This window comes from Xiphophorus hellerii, chromosome 4, assembly GCF_003331165.1.
Source record: "Xiphophorus hellerii strain 12219 chromosome 4, Xiphophorus_hellerii-4.1, whole genome shotgun sequence".
NCBI classification, from domain to species: Eukaryota; Metazoa; Chordata; class Actinopteri; order Cyprinodontiformes; family Poeciliidae; genus Xiphophorus; species Xiphophorus hellerii.
In genome coordinates, this window is record NC_045675.1 from 19,117 (window position 1) to 25,490 (window position 6,374).

Consider the following 6,374-nt stretch of genomic DNA (forward strand, 5'->3'; position numbering starts at 1 on the left):
TGCTTTACCTATAGCACAAGGTCAACTTAACCTGCTTTACAACTGAACCAGCTTCTTAGTAAACCCTCCAGGACAGAAAATACAAAGTTTTTGTAAGCCTTAAGTTTTCCCTTCAAGTAAGGTCAGTGCTGAAAATGAGAAAAATAAATAGTACAGAAAATGCAGCCAATATGAAGAAAAAGAGCTGTTACGATTACTCTACTTCACAAATCAGTGAATCAGTCAATGCTACAGTCAGTAGGTGGTGCACACAACTGGTCATTATGCAAAAGAAAAAAAGAATTGGGAGGGAAATGCAGCTTATTGGCATCTGTAAACCTGGTTTTGAACTTGCATGCCTTTCCTATATTCGTTAAATTTAGTCTAAATTGCTATCGCTATGGCTTCTGCCCCCCTTGAACAGAGGAGTCTAGGTAGCCTGCTACAGTCAACATTAGGCCTCAGCTAAATACACCACGTATGGAACTGAAACAATGCCAAACAAAGTTCATTTATGGTCAAGATTTCACAATACAGTAGTGTCTAGTGACCAAGCTATAGATAGATAGATAGATAGATAGATAGATAGATAGATAGATAGATAGATAGATAGATAGATAGATAGATAGATAGATAGATAGATAGATAGATAGCATTTATTGTCATTGAACAGAATTCAACGAAATTTCCATTGTAGCTCCCGTGCAAAAGGTCAAATATATACAGTAAAAATAAGCAAACACACAATAATAATAATAACAATATATACAACTAAATTAACTAAAGGTTAGTTACTGAAACAGGAGGATTATAACCATTTCATAAGAAGTTACCTCGATGTGTTTCTTCAAGTTGGACGGGGAGTTTTTGTAAGATAGAATTTCCACATCTTCGGGCAGGAATAACATAAACTGCATGCGGTACGACGAATCTTTAACACCCACGAAAGAGTGTATTGTGTTTAAATAAGGCCGTTTCCTCCTCCATGTGGCTGCTGCTGATTGCGAGACTTGCTTTGTGTTTAATGGGAGAAGCGAAACAGGTGTATCCTATTGGTGGTGATGAACAAGCCCAGGCAAGTAGGCTACCGACTTTGTTCGGTAGCCTGCTTGCTACTTGCTAATCAGTAGGTGGGGTCAAAACACTTGCGTTTCTCTCTCTCGCTTTTCTGTAACGAGTAACTAAACCACACATTGAAAATGTATCGGAGTAAAAGTACGCAATTAAGTTCGGAAATATAGTGAAGTAAAAGTGAAAGTCATCAAAAATTTTCATACTCGAGGAAAGTATGAAGTACTCCAAAATATACTTAAGTAAAGTAGTGAAGTGTTTTTACTTCGTTACTATACAACACTGTAACCTACACTAAAAAATGGGAATACCTAAAATATAAGATACGGGCTTACTCTATCTCTTTCAGCAAAAACCTACAAAGAAACAATGGCCTGGAAGAAGTAAGGTTAGTTAAAGAGTTAAACCTACTATGTGTTAAACAAATGTTGACTGATGCTGACAAAAATAACCTGGTGACCCTACAAGCTAAATTAGACTCAATCTACGAAAGAAAAGAGCTTTTGTCAGATCCAGAGCTGCGTGGATTCAGGAAGGGAAAAAACAGTTCATACTTCTGCAGGCTGGAAAAGAGGAGGCAAGTTAAAAAGCACATTCAATCCCTTATTATTAACAACAATGAATGTATGGACCAAATTCTAATTGCAAAAGAAATTAGCAACTTTTACCAAAACCTTTATTGCTCTTCTTTTTCAACCCCAGACTGCGACCTTCTGCTAGACCAAGTCAAAGACTTTGTCCCTCAAATCTCTGATGATTTCAAGGAAAACTGCGACAAAGATATTAATATGGAAGAACTAGACAGCGCCACCATGTGCTTGAAGCTGGATAAATCTCCCTGCTCTGATGGCCTTACTGCCAATTTCTATAGACACTTCTGGGATGTTCTCAGAGAATTTATATTCCAGGTTTTTAAAGAGATCTTGTGTGATAATTCACTTCCACACACCATGAAACAGGAAGTTATCACCCTGAAACCCAAACAGGAAGAGACAACAAGGTTCTCCACAATTACCGTCCGATCACCTTCTAAACTGTGATTATAAACTATTGACGTACACTGCCTGGCCAAAAAAAAAGTCGCCACCAAAAAATGGTCACACTCTCTAATATTTTGTTGGACCGCCTTTAGCTTTGATTACAGCCCGCATTCGCTGTGGCATTGTTTCAATAAGCTTCTGCAGTGTCACAAGATTTATTTCCATCCAGTGTTGCATTAATCTTTCACCAAGATCTTGTATTGATGATGGGAGAGTCTGACCACTGCGCAAAGCCTTCTCCAGCACATCCCAAAGATTCTCAATGGGGTTAAGGTCTGGACTCTGTGGTGGCCAATCCATGTGTGAAAAAGATGTCTCATGCTCCCTGAACCACTCTTTCACAATGTGAGCCCCATGAATCCTGGCATTGTCATCTTGGAATATGCCCGTTCCATTTGGGAAGACAAAATCCATTGATGGAATAACCTGGTCATTCAGTATATTCAGGTAGTCAGCTGACCTCATTCTTTGGGCACACAATGTTGCTGAACCTAGACCTGACCAACTGCAGCAACCCCAGATCATAGCACTGCCCCCACAGGCTTGTACTGTAGGCACTAGGCATGATGGGTGCATCACTTCACCTGCCTCTCTTCTTACCCTGATGCGCCCATCACTCTGGAACAGGGTAAATCTGGACTCATCAGACCACATGACCCTCTTCCATTCCTGCAGAGTCCAATCTTTATGCTCCCTAGCAAACTGAAGCCTTTTTTTCTGGTTAGCCTTACTGATTAGAGGTTTTCTTACGGCTACACAGCTGTTCAATCCCAACCCCTTGAGTTCCCTTCGCATTGTGCGTGTGGAAATGCTTTTGCGTTCACAATTAAACATACTCCTGAGTTCTGCTGTTGTTTTTCTTCCATTTGATTTGACCAAACGTTTAAGAAATCGCCGATCACGATCATTCAGGATTTTTTTCCGACCACATTTCTTCCTGGAAGACGATGGTTCCCCACCATCCTTCCAGTTTTTAATGATGCGTTGGACAGTTCTTAACCCAATTCTAGTAGTTTCTGCAATCTCCTTAGATGTTTTCTCTGCTTGATGCATGCCAATGATTTGACCCTTCTTAAACAGACTAACGTCTTTTCCACGACCACAGGATGTGTCTTTTGCCATGGTTGTTTAAGAAATGAGGAGTTACTCATTGCATCAGCTGGGGTTAAATAACTTGTTGCCAGCTGAAAGATAATCGCCTATGCAGCACTTATCCAATAGGAGGCTTGTACCTATTTGCTTAGTTAAATCCAGGTGGCGACTTTTTTTTTGGCCAGGCAGTGTATATCTATACAAATAGATTAAAGACTGGCCTTAAAGACGTTATTTCTGAAACACAGACAGGTTTTATGTCCAAAAGATCTATACATGATAACATCAGGTTGGTGCAGGATTTACTCCAGTACAGTGACCTGACTGAGGATAAAGGCTTCATCCTTTTCCTAGATTTCTACAAAGCCTTTGATATGTTGGAACATCAGTTTCTTTTCAAAGAAACTGATGTTCCAACACATGTTTGGATTTGGGCCAAACTTCTGCAGAATAATAAAAAGCTTTTATAACAAGTTCAGTTGCTCTGCCACACGGTTCGTCTCCACGGTTCTCCATTAATAGGGGAGTAAAACAGGGCTGCAATATTTCCCCGTTTCTCTTCATCTTAGCTGTTGAAATGATGAGTATTTTCATAAAAAACTCAAATAGACCCAAATTGAAAGTTTTAGATGATCAAATTATAATCAGTCAACTAGCTGATGACACCACAGTTTTTTGAAGAGTCTAGACCAGGGGTGGGCAACTCCAGGCCTGGAGGGCCGGTCTCCTGCAACTTTTAGATGTGTCTCTACTTCAACACACCTGAGTCAAATAATGAGGTCATTAGCAGGACTCTGGAGAACCTGACTGCACTTAGGAACTGATTCAACTATTGGATTCAAGTGTGTTGGATCAGGGAGACGTCTAAGAGTTGCAGGACACCGGCCCTCGAGGACCAGGATTGCCCACCCCTGGTCTAGACCAAACCCCTAAAGTACTTGAGTTAATTCATACTTTCTCCAAAGCATCAGGATTGACCTTTAACCTGCAGAAGTGTGAACTGATGGCGATTCATGGCTCTGATCTGACGGAAGCTTATAGTATCCCATTAAATCCTCAGTTAAATATCTGGGAATTTTAATGACTAAAGATGCTAAACTCAGTGAAACTGTTAACATAGAGAATAAAATACAGAATTGCAAATCTCAGTTAAATAGAAGCTCCAAAGAGATCTGAGCCTGTTTGGGAGAACCTGTTGAACCAAACCTAACAAATACATTAAAGATATAAATCAGCTGAACTTTAATTTTATCTGGAAAAATCGAGTCCACTACTTAAAGAAAGCAAATCTGGTTAAAGACTTTAAAGATGGAGGTTTACAAGCTGTTGACTTTGAGTGTTTAAATGCGGTCTTAAAGGTAAACTGGTTGAAATCTTTTCTAATGAATAGAAATAGTTTCTGGTTTTGTCTCCCCAAAGGTTTGTTTAAAAAAATTGGATGCATGGATTTTGTTCTTAGATGTGACTTTGATGTCAACAGACTTCCTGTTAAGTTATCTGCCTTTACAAGCAGGTTTTGTTGTGTTGGAAACTAATGTACACACACAACTTCACTCCTCACCAAACTCCATCTGGAACAACAGATCTGTGTTACACAGGAATAAGTCTCTGTGTTTGGATCACTGGATGGAAAAAGGTATTTGGTCCATAAGACATTTTCTTAATGACAGTGGAGATTGGTTGTCTTATGACGAATTTTGCTTATTGTATAATTTGAACTGCTCAGGTACTCAGTTTAACAAAGTCATGAACTCTGACCCCTCTGCAGTCAAATATCTGGTTAAAATATAAATATTCAATCAGCGAATCTTCAGTTACTTCAACTGTTTGGATTTAACCTTTTGGACAAAAGTAATTCTAACAAACGGATGCGTCAGCATCTAACTAACTTTATATTTTCTGTCCGACCAAATAAAACTCCATTTTAAATTTGTTTTCTGATTCAGAGGTTAATAAGTGGAGAACCGCTGACCTTAAATCTCCTCTAAGTCCTAAAGCTAAAGAAGTTCATTTTAAAATTCTCAATAACATTTTTCCATCCAGGGAATTATTAAGACAAAGATTCAACTTTGATACCAACAGCTGGACCTTTTGTGACAACGACTCTGAAACAACAGATCGTCTCTTTTTCTATTGTCTGCAAACTGGAACATTTTGGAGGAACTTTCAGGACTGGATCTCATCAAAACTTTCCTCCATCGTCCCTTAAAAAGAGAGGATCTAATATTTGGACCCACAGAGACAGAAGAACCTCATTCAACCTGCTGATCCTCACCAAATTCTTCATCCACTCCTGTAAATGGGGGAATAGAAATCCTGACTTTTCAGCTTTTAAAAACCTTTTAATGGACAAAAATCACTTCAGAACCATAAAACTGATGAAAAACAAGCAGGGATAAATACAACTTTTAGACGCCTATAATGTTGTGAATTTATTTGAAAACTAAAGCCCCTTTGTCTCTGTTTTTTTTTTTTTCGGTTTGTTTTTGTCATTATGCTATCCCTCTGTTTGATGTCTGATCAATTTTATTTATTTATAATTTTATTTTACTTGTTTACATTTTTTTTATATTTTATTTTTTATTATCATAATTGTATGTGTGCCTTAAGCCTGTAAGACTTGTTTCTTCACGTATGTGCATGCCACGTGATATTGTACACTTGTTCAAAATGTTTAATAAAAAAAAATAAAAATAATAAAAAAAAGTTGAATTAATGGCTTTAGAATGGATTGAAGAAGTGTGTGAGAGAGAAAGGCTATACTTTGTTCAGATTGAAGAAGTACATTAATAATACTCAAAAGGTAAATTCAGAATCAAGGCAATATATTATATTGGATATAATTCTCTCAAATTCAGAATTAAAAATCATGGATCTCAAGTAAAACTAGTTTGGATTCCTGCCCACTTGGGTGTGGTAGGAAATGAGTTGGCTGATAGTTTTGCTAAAAGTGCTGCAAAAAATAATATTGTTGATTTAAATATTAAAATAAATAAAAATGAGATAAAGAATATTCTAAAACTTTACATTAAGAAGAAATTGCAAGAACAATGGGATAGAGGAGGTAATGCTAGGTTTCATTATAGTATTTAAAAAGTTGGGAATTTAGAAAATGTCATAGAATTAAAAAAAAAAAAAAAGTAGAAGATGATATTATATCCAGATTTGGACATACAGGATTAAATATTGTGA